This window comes from Mus caroli, unplaced genomic scaffold (genome assembly GCF_978045245.1).
Source record: "Mus caroli unplaced genomic scaffold, Mus_caroli_1 scaffold_5, whole genome shotgun sequence".
In the NCBI taxonomy this organism is placed as follows: Eukaryota; Metazoa; Chordata; class Mammalia; order Rodentia; family Muridae; genus Mus; species Mus caroli.
In genome coordinates, this window is record NW_028227260.1 from 35,305,352 (window position 1) to 35,320,635 (window position 15,284).

The 15,284-nt window shown below is 40.5% G+C and overlaps 1 pseudogene; it reads left to right on the forward strand.

The window, feature by feature from the left end:
• Positions 1–4,327: 4,327 nt before the first annotated feature.
• LOC147004557 (small nucleolar RNA SNORA17) lies at positions 4,328–4,441 on the forward strand (annotated as a pseudogene).
• Positions 4,442–15,284: the final 10,843 nt, after the last annotated feature.

Sequence of the window (15,284 nt, forward strand, 5' to 3'; positions counted from 1 at the left end):
CTTATAAAGTACATTTGAGAACATATTTGACATTATTGATAGGAAATATATAAATATATCATACAACAAAATAAGGAGGCAATGAGTAGTTTAAAAGGGCCAAACTTGAAAGGATATTTCTTCAAAGACAATGAAAAAGCATATCATGTGCTCAATATTTGTAACTATCAGGGAAATGCAAATGAAAATGACAAAGAACCCAAAGTCTTCACATTCATTGATGACTATTACCCTTTCCTAAGAGTGGGACTTTAAAATTACATATTCACCCTGGATCAACTTGTGTCATTTAATAAAGAAATATATTTAGGAAATACATATACTCATATAACAAAATCTAATTTAAAAATGACTGTTGAATTTTGAAGGCCGCAAAGAGAGGCATATGGAACAATTTGGAAGAAGGAAACGAAATGAGAAAATGATATAATTATAATTTCACAAATACAATAAATAATAAATAAACTTTACTTTCTTATATATCTAGTAATTTCATATGTACATCCTCAAAGGTATTGGAAGAAGAAACTTGAACAAGTATTTGCAAGGCAATAGGCATGTCAATATTATTCATAATAATACAAACATGGAACTAAGTCAATTTTCACTGTACATATGAGTGGATAAGCAAACAATGACATGTTCTATTAGGAGAATGCTGTTTGTTCTAAAATGGAGTGACAGCATAGTAAATACAAAATGAATAAAACTTGAAATTTTGTGCTAGAGAAATAATATGACACAAAAATACAAATGCACTGTTCCATTCATAGGATATAGTTAAAATAGTAAATTAATTGATATAGAATCATAGTCACTAGAATTTTAGCAGACAGGAGAATGTGAAATTGATGGTCAATGGCAAAGCAACACTTGGAAATGAAAAAAAAAAAAGCTGTGAAGGTTGATTTTTACTCACTTTTCATAATAATATAAATTCTTTTAGTGCCACTGAACTGTAAATTAAAAATGGATGACATTATAAATTTTATGTAATGATATCTTTACTATGCTAGAAAAAGGTGTAGTACTCTCCAACTCAGGTCTCAGTACAAAATTTTCGCTGAAGAAATGATATATCACTTGAGGAAAGGAGGGAACTAGAATGATGGGAGGAAAAAAAGGACAGAAGCACCCCAATTGTAGGTAAGGCTTTGCATTCATTTTTATTTTAATTCAGCTGTGGGGGCCCACACTTACCCCTACATAGCATTTCTTGGATACAGCCAAGGCTCTTCTGTCCTCCTTTGGAAGGCTACCTAGACTGATAGGGTACAGTCATTTTGATTTTTGAATGGAGCTTTAAGGGATCTATGGTTCCCTTTGTCATAACATTCCTTCTTCCTCATTCTAGCAAGAAAGTGAGCAGAAAAATAATTAAGCACTCATTGTACTATGTGTCCTTCTAGCCCTGTCACTAAACAATTATGTTTATAATGACAGATAAGACCTCAAGGGACACTTAATTAGCCATCATTTACCACTTGGGTGAGAACATTCTCTGCTGAATTCCTGGGGAGCCACCACACATCTCCTAACCTATGTTAATAGTGTCATGCTGCCCTGTTTCAGAACAGGGTCCTGATCAACATCTCATCTCCAACATAAAAAGCTATCCAGTACAGAAATAGACGACAGAATTTGAAAGAGAGTGCAATGAGAGTACATGGAAGAGATGGCAAGATAAAAAAATTATATTTCAATTTCAGAATATCAAAATATATTTTCAAATCCCATCATAAACTATACCGTGTACATTGCTTTATTCTACCTTTAAAGTTTGTCTGCTGTGGTATCATAGATTCTGACAGAATATACACAAAGGAATATCAGGTGTTTCTGAGACTGTTGACTGTGGAAAAAACTATCTTGAAAATAGATTTATGAGAAAATATGTGGAGGAATTTTAGGTTTATGGTGAAAAGATTCCCACCTCCAGATCCTCTTGACTTAGCCTACAGAGAGGAAGAAGATAGGTATCTCAACCATCCCCACCCGAAAAGTTTTCTCTGTCAAGTGTTCCTGCTGGGAGTCACATGGACATGTTTTTCCTACAAGCAGGATCAGTTGCTGCACCTTCATGCCTCTCCCATTTGTAAACTCTCTTTTATTGGATGCTTACTAGTATGATGATGTTGGGTGGCATTTCCCCTAATTTCCTACTAGGCTTCATTTTAAGTAATCTCTCTCTCTCTCTCTGTCTCTGTCTCTGTCTCTGTCTCTGTCTCTCTCTCTCTCTCTCTCTCTCTCTCTCTCTGTGTGTGTGTGTGTGTGTGTGTGTGTGTGTGTGTGTGTGTGTAAAGAGGTAGAAAGAATAGAAGAACCAGAGGAGATGAGGACACATGAAATCAAAGCCTTCAAAAATCGATAATATCAATATCAATGCACATATGAACTTACGGAGACTGGGACAATATACAAAGATACTGCACAGTCTGGACCAGGTCCCCTGTGTATATATTATGACTTTCAGTTTAGTGTTTTTTAAAGGATTCCTGAGTGTGTGACCAAGTGGTTCACTGGTTCTTATGCCTTTTCTCAAACGATTTTCTTTCTGTTTACTTGCTTTATCCAATTCCAATATGTTAGGATTTCTTTTATCTTATTTTATTATCCTTTAGAAGCCTGTTTGGCTTGTAAAGGGAGACAGAAAGGGATCTGGATGGGAGGGAAGGTAGGGAAGGATATGTAAGGAGGTGAAGGAGGGAAAAACAGAATATACTATTTGAAATAAGAAATTTATTTTCAAGGAAAGAGAAAACAATTCAAAAGAATTTGTGTGTGTGTGTGTGTGTGTGTGTGTGTGTGTAAAATAAAATTAGAACACGTCATTCTCTAGCCTCCATATAGCCACTACAGTGGTGAACTCACTGAAACTATAGCTGACTGCACACAGTCCAGCAGTCAGCCATCAGTCAGTCCAGAGCAGAGGATGAGTTCATGGAGCCTCCACTCTATTTCTGTTTTTTTTTTTTTGGGGGGGGGGTTTCGAGACAGGGTTTTTCTCTATAGTCCTGGCTGTCCTGGAACTCATTTTGTAGACCAGGCTGGCCTCGAACTCAGAAATCTGCCTGCCTCTGCCTCCCGAGTGCTGGGATTAAAGGCGTGCGCCACCACGCCCAGCTTCTGCTCTATTTCTGAAGTGCAGGTGATTTGGGCAAAAGAGAATTATTGTCTTCAGTTGTTTACCCACTGCTGAACCCACAAGACTCCTCTGCAAACCTTTAAAGCCATGACCCTCAGATGATTCAGACTGATTTCAAGAGTTCACAGAATGAAATAGTCATGGATATGAAAATGAGATCAGGGCAAGGAAGGGAGGAGAGAGGAGCTGGGGAGAAAGTGGTTACTATGATTGCTTACATGTGTGGTACTGCTAAAAGCTTAATTCATGAAAGATTTTAAGGGTAAATAGCCATAAATGAAGACAGTCCATGTCAATCTCAGGTCTTAAGTACACACACACACACACACACACAGAGGTCTCAAGTACACACACACACAAATACATACACACACACAGGGTCCAAGTACACACACACACACACACAAATACACACACAGGTCTCAAGTACACACACACACACACACACACACACACACTCACATATACATGTATGAATATGTCCACATAATAAAAAACCACTAAGGTAAGTTACTTCGTTGAAGCATCCATGTCTTTAGTTATGCTTTACTCATTCCCAAGTTCTTATTTTTAATAAACTCCAACTCTGGCTTAAAAAACAATTAAAAAATAATCTCATGGAGAGGGCTGGAGAAATGTCACAGTGAATTAAGTACTTGTAGCATAAGTATGAAGATCTGAGTTGGCATCCCCTGCTTTCATGTAAAAACCTAGCTTGGCAGTGAATGCCTGAAATAGCAGAACTTGAAGGCAGAGACAAAATGATCAGGGGGTCCTATGGTCCAACGAGTCTAGCTAAGTGGTCTGTTCTAGACTCAGCAAGCAACTCTGTCTCATGCAATAGAGAGGAGAATGACTGAGAAATAGACCTTGAGGTGATCTCTTCCATGACGCAAGTGTGTGTATGTGTGTATCATCCATCCATCCATCCATCCATCCATCCATCCATCCATCCATCCATCCATCCATCCATGCATCCATCCATCCATCCATCCATCCATCCACCCATCCATCCATCCATCCATCCATGCATTCAATAAACAAGCAAACCCTGCAGAATCAAGCCTTGTGGGGAAAATGTACTAGAATCAACATCACTCTGTGTTTCTTTGACATAGAAGACCTTGGATGTAGATTAGCACTTAATTCTTGAGGAGGGATATTCTTAGGAATTCCTTTCTACTTGCCCCTGGAAGCACTGCATGTGTGGCTGCTCTGTCACATATGTCAGAGACCGCAGAAGAGAGGTTCAGTTTTCTCACTTATGAATATCTGAATGATTAGTAGCCTAACAATGCCTGAAAAAAGTGAGCTTGAGCTGACCACCAGTCTGGCACCATGCAGGCCCTGTCGGTTTTCCAGTATTGGGAGCAAACCTGAGACTAGAAGAGCCTCCCCTGAATCTGAGGGTCCTGAGTAGGAGTGAGAGTGAGACAGATGACCCTTGCCTTGGGACACTCTGGTGGGCCAGTAGAGGAGCAAGCAGATCACCTCCAGTTCTGCACAACCCAGGCCTGCGGATGGGTAGACCAGGTCCCAAATGACCCCTGTCTGATGCCACAATTCGGGAGCAAGATATAGCACTCCTGGCCACTCCCTAGACAACACCAGACACTAGGACCTCGGGTGCTTCTCAGAGGATCAAGTAAGTGGTGGAGAAATGGAAGAGAAATAGAAGGATGTGGGCATAATGAAGAGAGGCAGAACTGGAGACATGAAAATGGTGAGGAATGGTTTGATATGAGTGCCCGTAATTCCACCTGGGACCATGGTGGGGTCCTGGGCCAGTGCTTCCACTGAGAACCACACCTCAGTCTGTACCCTGAAGCAGTAGGGGTCTGTTACCACCAAAGTCCAGATGGATGTCCCTGATCTGTGCTGTCACAGGGGGAAATACTGATGTCTGAGGCATTTGCAGAACAGGCCCAAGCCCTTGCCTGGGCATTCTAGAAGAGCTGACCCTGGTTGTAGAAGAGCAGAGAGCTAACCCCTAGCCAGCTACAGTACTCGAATGGCTGTGCACATTGCTGAAGTTGTAGGTGAGACAGGCCCCAAGGATAGACAGGAGTGAAAGGAGGCCCTACCACTTGTCTCCCATGCAGTGGCATGGATGAAGGAGAGATACACTCCTTCCTCCTTACCCTGTCCCTCAGCAGCTGCATCATTTAGTAGAGCCGGCCCTGCACCTCAACTGTGCAGCACAGTAGAGCTGGCCCTTGATGTGAGGATTGTGGGTGAGCTAGCCCCCAGGGTATGAGTGTGGGAGAGTCAGCCCTCCTCCTGTTCCTAGTTCCTTGGCACCTATGGCCCCGAGGTCATGAGTGGTAGAACTGGCCTTAGCCCTCACTGGCTGCAACACTCCAGCTGGCTGCAACAGCCAGCTCAGATACCTCTCAAGCCCAGATCCAGGGCTTTGAGGTGGCCTACCTCAACAACTACTACATCACTGAACTTCTGAAGTGCACAAAGTAGCTAGTCCTACAGATCCAAAACTTTGTTGACATAAAACTCAAACAGGAAAATTTGACAACATTTAAAATGGTGCGGTATAAACCCAGTCTCATGTAAGTGTGGTCAAGTAAAGAGCTGACACAGCTTATCAACTGTGTGAAAGAAAACCCCAGATAAGAAGCCATAAATACACAGTCTCCTGTGGCCTTAAGCACAAGACTCCTGCAAGGAGCCTCCATGTTCACAGGCTGGAGGGCAGGTTGGAATGTCAGTTCTGCAGAGATTGGAACTTCCTAGGTTCAGAGGCCACGTGTCATGGGCAGGTTTTCAACCTCAGAAACAGCCATTCCTTGCCACACGCTGCATCTGAACTTGCCTCTTAGAATAAAAGGTTCGTAGAAGCTATTTACTTTGAACTAACATCTTGGAAAAATAAACAAACCCCCCTAGAAGCTATCAACATAGCAGACCACTAGCTATCAAATGAACATCAGCTGAGGATGTCAACAGATAATGATTTAGACATATATGAACCTTCTCCCACCTCTATGTATTTGCTTCTCCGGTTACCAACCAATGTAGTCTAAATTTGCCTTGATTTATGACTTTATTTCTTTATGCTGTAAGCATGCACACACAGACACACACACACATACACATTCACACACACACACATACACACTCAAGCTGTAATCATAGACAGACAGAGACATACACACACACACACACACACACACAACATACACACACACACACAATACACACATGACACAGTTTCTTTTCCAGAACAGGGAATTTGAGATAAGGTAGATATGTGTTTCCATGCCATGGTCATGCATAATGCTCCAGCACTAAATACTGCTTAATCCCTTTAAGGTGAGACCTGTGTTTGCTTTAAAGTAATGATAACAACAGCAACAATAACCAGGAAACTCTTTCACTTCCAGTAGTATAGAAAGTTTTATTCAATACAGAAAATGACCTTAAGTTCTCCCCAGAGGCCACCATGTTCCCCTCTCTCAATGTTTTGAACAAGGTCCCTTCCTTCCATCCAGTATTGCTGTTGTCTTCTGGTGCACATCAGGGCTGTACCACAAGGTGGCACTAAGACACAAGAAGCTTAGTGTTCATAAAGATCTAAAGAATAATCTAGGTGGTGGGGATGTATGTACTGGGTGGCAGAATTCTCTTCTTGCATGGACTCAGTAACAGCAAAAATGTTCTGGCATAGGAGTGTCCATCAGTAGCATAGACTTTGTGGAGCACGCTTTTACAAACTCAGGGTTTATGTTGTCCACACCCCAGACATGAACGTATAATGATTCCTTAAAAACCCAAGTTAACCGGGCATGATACTGCACAATTTTAATTGAAACACTCACCATACATAAGTAGGCAGATTTTTGAAGAACCTGAGGGCAGCCTTTCGTCTATAGCAAATTCCAGGCCACTGAAGACTCTGTCTAAAAATTCAGTTCATAAACCTTAGTGCAAAATTTAATTATTCTCAAAACCCCAATAGGTGTAAGGCAAGACCATTCGGTCAGGTCTCCACTGCAGTAAGAATTATCTAATCCTAATTGCTTCTAAGGAGAAAAGACACACCTTTGCTCCTAGTGTGCAAACCTCCAGTCCTGAACTGTTTGACTCTGTGGCTTTTGGTTTTGCACCATTTGGTTTGAGTGCACAATAGAGCAAAACTCTCTCTCATGGTTAGGGAGCATAGGCTAAAAGAGGCAGGACAGGGTCCCTACGCCCTTCCCTTCAAAAGCACACGTCTGATGTCATAGGGCTCTGGCAAAGCCTTGCCTATGACAAGTAAAGATACCTTGTTTACCTTCTTCCAGAAGTGTTACCTTGACAACAGAGATTCAACAAATAGATCATTGGAGAATATCCAAGGTTCAATCCCATATATATGCTAGAGTTGTTTATGCTGAGTGTCCACATTACAAAAGGCTAGGTGTTCCGGGAGACCCTTGGGAAAAGGCAGCCTGTGTCAGGGAACACAGGAGGAGAGTGAGCCGATAGAGATGCTCCCTCGGGACCTGGCAGCTGTGTGCAGAATATACTAGAGAGGAAGAGACTCGGAATGATTGCAGAAATTTGGAGCAACCTGTGAAAGGGTGGGATGTTGGAGAACAAGCACTCTACTGCCTGGGAGAAATCTCTGTCATGTGCAGAGCTCACTCTGCGCCTGAACCAGGGAACGGAATGCAGGTTTGGGGATCATCAGCAAACAGATCTGTGGTAATGTGCCCAGAGATTTACTGCTCAGAACCGCTGTTACAGTGAACAAACCATTTTTTTAGATATTTAACTGGAAACAACTTACAGGACTCAGCTGTGATGCCACCTAGTGGCCAGAGTCAGAATTTTACCTCTGAGAGGCTGCACAGCTGACTGTAGCCTGGACAGAGACCAAGAGAAGGAACAAGTAGGGATGGTATCAGTCTGAGCTTTAGGAATGTTTTCAATCACTAGAAGGGTTTGCTTTTGACCATCCATTTCTAGGACATTTAGCCTGAACGGGCAAGCCGAGCACTTTCTGTAATGAGAGAACGTGTACTTGGTAATGTATGATGCTAGAGGAGACATTATCACAGGCTCAAACAGGAGGGCATGTGTGCAGTCATGCTAACAAAACATTTTTAATGCATTTTGTTCTTCCATAGCACTGAATAAAAGGAATGCTTTTTCAATGGTCTGTTTATCCCAAATATTTGTGTTAATCTGCTCACAATTTTGTGACTTATTGAAAATTGAGAAATTATGATATTCTTGACTACAGAAGTTTAAAAACCTGATAAAATGATCTCTTAGAGTGAAGTCATTTTCTCAGAGTCCCAGTTCCCTCCTCCTGAGTCAAATGAGATTCTTTCCCTGGAATGACACACAGTCTTCTGATACAGTGTTGTAGTCTACACAGAGTTATGTCTTCCACATATCCTACCTGTCTTCCATTAGGAGAACCATAGCAAACATCAAAGTTATTCTTTTCCATTTAATATTCTCACAATTCATCTGTAACTCACCAGTGTTTGTGTTTTGACATAGTAAAAATGTTGTATGAACTACATGATAAAATTACTTCCTCTCCTCCCTGTTAGTGACTGAATCTCACAGATAACAGACAATAACCCAGGAGTTAGAATACTCTTGCATGTATGTTTCCCTTGTTTGATACAATCCAATGTTATTATACTGTTTGGATGTAGTTTTAATTTCCAATAATATTACTACTGTGACATAGAACTTATCAGTTGATTTCTTTAGAAAAATTTCATACTACCTGAAGGGAGATTTACTAGTAGTTCCTACAGCTGTGATTCCTTTCAGAGCCCAGAGTGAAGGGAAACGGGAAAAAGCTTTACAGGAGGTGGGGGTGTGGGTGAGCTCCAGTTTCTCCAAAGTCTTGAGACATGTCAAGAAATTAATAAAAACCACAATTTAAATGGAGAAGAGTAAAAAGTCCAGAATCTTATGTTAATAAGGTATCAAAAAACCCACATTTTTCTAACGTGTTAAATTTGCCCCAAATCAGCACCTCATTCTGATAATCTTAACTAGTACTGACTTGAAGTCCTGCTGACCACGTGACGTCCATTTCTTATTGTTTCTCCTAAGGAGAGCACAGATAGGTTCACTAAAGCACCATGTCATTGGATGTCTGGAATTCAGTGTTTTGGAACCAAGTTTCTGAGTCTTGGGTTCATGGCAAGGGCTCCTTCACATACTGCCTCTGAGGAAACCAATGTAAAGATCACAAAATAAGAGCATGGCTGATTGAGTCTATGACACTGATTGGCACATTCTGCAACAGATCACACTTGATAAACAAAACACAGGGTTTGCTTAATTGCTGCTCCCTCACAGCATGGGATGCTGGAGGTAAATTCAACACATCCATAATCCCCAGTACCTGACTCCTCAGCCCTTTCAGTACCAAAGCAACATCACATCAGGACCTCAGCCACCTGCTGCCTACTGAAATCATTAGAGTGTAACTGACATCATCTACTTCACAGATTTCCATTCTTTTCATGAAATTAGGCTCAAGTTCTCAACCCTTATACAATAAAACGTAATAAAACTTCCTATAAAAAAACTCCCTAAAATAGTAGAATATTTTTAGCTGTATAGTGTAAGCATTGCATACCTTAACCATGTAAACTACTATGTACAAATGGAAGTTGCCCATTGTATGTGGTAATGCCTTCTCCTGTATATGAAACCATGCAATCTGCTGCTGAACTCCATAGATTAGAACACTCAGTACTTCACATGATGCTACAGAGAGTGAAAGTTACAACACCCGATGGGAGAAAGTGTTTGTAAACCATATGTCTAATATAGTGAGTGTCTGACAGGGTCTCTAACAGGCCCAGACCATTGCAAACATGGTGCCTGCAAGTCCTCCACTCTCCTTCTCCCCGGCTAAATCATTAGATTACATTTATTTATTAGTATAACGTTTATCTGTTTGTACACGGAATTATTTACTTACTTTATGTATATAAGTATACTGCAGCTGTCTTCAGACAGAGAAGAGGGCATCCGATCCCATTACTGATGGTTGTAAGACACCATGTGCTGCTGGGAATTGAACTCAGGACCTCTGGAAGGGCAGTCAGTGCTCTTAATAAGTGAGTCATCTCTCCAGCACTAGATTACATTCTTATCATTAGGCACCAAGGTCTGTTCCCTTATTTGGACACCTTCCTATTCCTAATGCATTCCTGAGTCTCATCCCTAGGGTCTGGCTGTCAATCACTAAGGTCTAGCAATCAAATGTCATTATTGGGTACACTGATTAAAATGCCCAGTCAGGACATACAAACCTATCTTAGCACAGACTTCCCCATTTTCTGCTCACAAACTGCTCCCAATGAGACACCTGCTGTTTTTGCCTAATTCAGAGGCAGCCCTCCTCCCCCTGCCTGCCCCCTTTCCAGTCAATGAATGGCCTTTGTGCTGAGAATTTTGTGTCTGGTTGTGTCTGCTCCGAGGTCCCTTTCCATGTCAATATCCAGAATGTGTAAACAAAGTATCAACAGTGAAGAAATTATTTTAGGGTTGTTTTTATGGGGGAGGTGTGAGGGGTACAGGATGGCTCAAGCCATTTTATCCAGAGGGTTGAGTGTGGAGAGAGGGATTGGAGGGACTCATGCAATCAGACATCCTTGTAGGGAGAGATGTCAAAGATTATGGAGCTGCCATCTCCCCATTGTGATCACATTTGGCCCAGACCACCAACGTGATTTTAAAAATATGGATGAAGGACTCAGTTACACATTTCTATAAGATATTAAAACGACCAATAAGTACATGAAAAGACAGTATCATTCAGAGAAGTGAATGTCCAAACTGCACTGTGCTTGGCCTCAGACCCCGATTTTGCTATTACATAGAAATAAAAATAAAAACCAAGAGCTCCTTTCAACATTCGTGCAGCACCTAAAAGGTTGAGAGTATGCAAACAGAATAAGGTATAGTCACCAAGGACAGAAGTTCTCAATTATAACGTGAATAAGTTCTGCAGGTCTAATGTATAGTATAGGGGTGGTGACAGTTGGAAAAAGTGATCTGCATTATACTCAAAATTTGTTAAGACATCAGGAATATATTCCTGTCACAAAGAGCTAGCTCTATGGTTTAATGGATGTGGTCAGTAGCTCTGATGAGATAATCATTTCACTAGGTATACATACATCACAGCAACTCTCTACATCACTTATACGGATACATTTCTACTCATTTTTATACAGCAATGAAACTGAGAAATAAAACAGTGATTGAATATTAATTACCATCAGGCTACACATTGTGACTGGCCTGCCTTGCAATTCCTAACCAGGGCACAGAACAACAGGCAAAGTGCCTGTACTGAAATGTGTGCTCATCCTTGTCAAATACTCTCTGTGTTCACATCACCCAGGTGAAGTTAACTTCCTATCCATGCCTTTTTACAGGTGAAAACTTGAAAAATGGAGGCCAAAAGGACCTCTAAAATTCGTGACTACACTGTCAGTGAGGGAAAGAAATTGAGATTGTATTCAGTCCACTGTTCTGAACTGTGGGAAAATGTCCTGAACTTACTGAGTATTGAAAAATGGGTTGACAAAGGAATGCACATTAAAAGTAACTGTCAGTATATGGCTGAATTTAAAGCTAGAGAGAAACAAGATTGCCCCCTTGGAGGAAAATAACAACAACAAAAAACAAAACAAAACAGCAACATCAAAAGACAAATCTAAAACACCTTTGCAATTGGGGGACAGAAGTGGAGTTGAGAGTTCCTGGGACATTTAGGATCTCAACAGAGAGTCAAGTAATCCATTTTTGATCTTGTATCTTTATAGACAGAAAGAAAAACAGAGAGACAGACACACACATTGAGACACAGCGAGAGACTGGGAGACAGAGAGAGAGAGACTTTGAGAGACAGAGAATGAGAGGGCATGAGCAAGAGTGACTGAGAGATAAAGAGCAAGAGAGTGAGAGAGAATGAGAGAAAGTGAGTACAAGAGGGACAGAGACAGAAAAGACCCAAGTCTGCAGATGTAGATGGCAGAGGATAAAGGGGCTGAAAAAAGGAGAGAAGACAAGAATCAGAACAGATTCAAAGAGCACTACCAAAACGAACAGTGATTGGAACCCAGAGACAGGGAATACTAAGGTAGGCACAAAATTTGGGAAAAGCTACACATCTAGCATTTGACCTGAGCAATGGTAAGATTTTTTGAGAGAGACCTCGTTGACTGTCCTGGAACTCTGTATATAAACCATGGAAAGAGAGAACTGGCATAGATGTGCCTGCCTCTGCCTATTGTGTACTGGGATTAAAGTTGAGCCACAAAGCCCTGCAGGAAGCTATTTTAAAAAATACTTCTGCTGAGTTGATGGCTAGGCAACTCTAAAGGGTAACATCTCTATGTGCAGGTTTCACTCTGGGAACCCAGGGCAAATATATAAGAGGGCTACCTTGTAAAAAAGATTTTCTCATACACTTGTATGTATACATGTGAGTGTTTGTGCTAGAAACTGAAACTAAGGTGTTTCATTTTTATCACTTCTTCACCTTATTTTGAGACAGGGTCTCATCCTGAATCTGCAGCTCTCTATTTTTGCTGCAGTGCCTAGCAAATGGGTCCTGGGGTCAACCTGTCCATATCAGTCAGCGCTGGAGACTCAGGGACACACTACCATGAGAAAAGAACTGGAGGGAAGGTAATGGGGATATATTCACTTCAAACATATTATATCCATGTACACATACCAAATAAAATGTCAAAACAGGGACCCATGCACCCAGAAACTCCACCCAACCAGTGGAATGAATTTCTTCTGTTCTGGTGCCCTGAGCAGACCTTGGGCTCGAACTCCACAGCCAGTCCCACAACACCCAGAGGAAGCTGCACTCCCAGGTGCCCAAACATGCCCAGGATCATAGGATCATAGGTAAGGAGGACACAACATCTGCACCAACACCGGAAGTAACTGTGACCAGTGGGACCCAGGCACCCAGGAACTCTCCCTGACAGTGGCAGGGGTTCCTGCTGGCCTGGGGCAGTGTCCTGACCAGTCCTTGGGAGCTAACTCCGAAGCCAGTCCCACAACATCCTGCAGCCACACCTGACATCCTGACGTCAATCCCTCAAAGTCACATGGCAGAAAGATAGAACCAACTCCTGCAAGTTGTCTTCTGAACTCCACATATGTACGTGTGCCACATGCACAAGTTTAAAAGAAATATCTTTTAAATAAATGGTACATTCTTGCGTACAAAATGTGACAAATTATTGAAACGCGTTGATAGATGGTACAATCACAGACACACACACACACACACACTTAAATCACCACTCAAAAAATAGATTTAATTATGGAATTTTCAAAAACTTATTATTCATTTTTATAGGAAATCACAGTGAAAAGACTGACCTTTTAGAGACCTCGGACTTTTAATGTACTGAAAAAGTTAAAGACTGGTATTTTAAAAAAATCATACTCTGTTTGATTGATATATATATATATCATATATATATCGATATATATCAATATATATCAATATATATATATATATATATATATATATATATATATATATATATATATATTGGGGATAAATAAAAGTTATAGTTTAATAGTTATGTGTGTCAAGTTGACAAGGGTCAACTGTACTTCTAGTCTTTTATCAACCTGACACCAAATTAGAGATGGAGGAAGAACTACCTCCATCAGATTGGCCTGTGTGCAACTTTGTAGGGCATTTTCTTGGTTAAGAGTTGGTGAAGGAGGGCCCAGGCTACTATGAGCAACTGGGCCAAGTTGTATGAGACAAGGAGCTAAGCAAGCCACAAAAGCCCACTAAACAGTTTTCTTCCATCTTTTCCTGCCTCTGCTCCTGTTCAAGTTCCTGCCTTCCTCCAATGATGGGCTGAGACTGGGACTGTAAGCCAAACACACCTTTTCCTCCCTGGACCTGTTTTATAACAGTCACTAAGGTTAGATTTCAAATCTATTGAAAACAACATATCGAGAACATTGTCATATAATAGGAATTCCCTAGAATACCATACACATTGTCAGTACAACAATGAATACAAATTCTCTCTTCATTTTGGGGTGTGTTTTTCACATCAGGGTACAGTCCCTGACAAAACCATGGCACCAAGGATGGATGGAGGACAGGGCAAAACCGTGCCAATATGGACCGAGTTTCATCTTCCCCAGTGCTGTGATCGTGTTATCACACAAGTGAGGATTGCACTGCTGAGAGCATAAGAATCCCACTTATTCGAGAATATATAATAAGAGTCAGATGGGAAAAAGTAAAAACGAAAAACCAAAGTTCAAAGAAACAGATAAGGTTAATTTCAAATAACAACATTTTATTTAATACAAAGTTCTAAAACCATGCAATTTTAAAATTGGAAACAATGTAAGGGAAATTGGTCATTACAGTGGCATTTCATTGGATCTTTAAAGTTTTGTGCACTATCCCATGATGCAAGCATTACAAAAAACATGAACAAAATTAAATGTTGTATACAAGGGAAATATGACAAAATTTTATAGCATATTTTAATATGTTTTCCTTACTAATTTATAAATACAATCTCTTTCCACCAAAGAAAAATTAATAAAACATGTTAACTGCCTTGACAGTTTTCTTATTGTGTTAAGCATATAAATTATAGTTTGACTTATCTGTCAGTATTACTACTAAAAACAAAATTCTATTACTTTTTGTCTATGGTCAGACTGCAACTGAGTATGACTTCACTTTAATAGTAAAAAAAAAAGATACAAGTGATTGCTTTTACTAAGTTATTTCAGCAGAAAAACATTATGTTTAAGTTGTTACTTCCGTTCTTTTTGTTACTCAGTACTTTAAATGTGGTCATTTTGGCATTTCAATATGTGAAAGGGACAAGTGCTATTTGCTATCTTTACCATGCCTTTGTAATGCAGTGTGTTGTCTCAAGAAACTAACAATACAAGTAAGATCTTTTTGTTTCCATGTTGGTGGGAGGGGGAAGATACATATGCTTCGGTATATGCATGTGGGAGCAGGGCATTGCTATCTGGTATTTTCTTAAACCACTCTTAAACATATGTTCTGAGGCAGGAGCTTTCATTGAACCCTGAATCCACTAATTTGTTAGACTGTCTGGTTGTGTAA